Here is a 217-nt window from a genome sequence, read left to right as displayed (position 1 = left end):
AAATTCAAAACCACAAAAATGGGCTAAAATTTTAAAACTTGGCAAAGAAAAGTGTAATTGTTTGGTATTTTTCATATATATATATTAAAATTTCTAATTTAGGGATTTACTATCCATTTTCAGCATCTAAGAATAGTCTAAGTTGATACTGGTAAACAAAAACAATAAGAATTGATTAAAAACATCTGGTTAATGGATAAAATTTTTAAAAATATTA

Source organism: Asparagus officinalis, chromosome 3 (genome assembly GCF_001876935.1).
Source record: "Asparagus officinalis chromosome 3, Aspof.V1, whole genome shotgun sequence".
In the NCBI taxonomy this organism is placed as follows: domain Eukaryota; kingdom Viridiplantae; phylum Streptophyta; class Magnoliopsida; order Asparagales; family Asparagaceae; genus Asparagus; species Asparagus officinalis.
Note: the sequence above shows the minus strand (reverse complement) of the source record.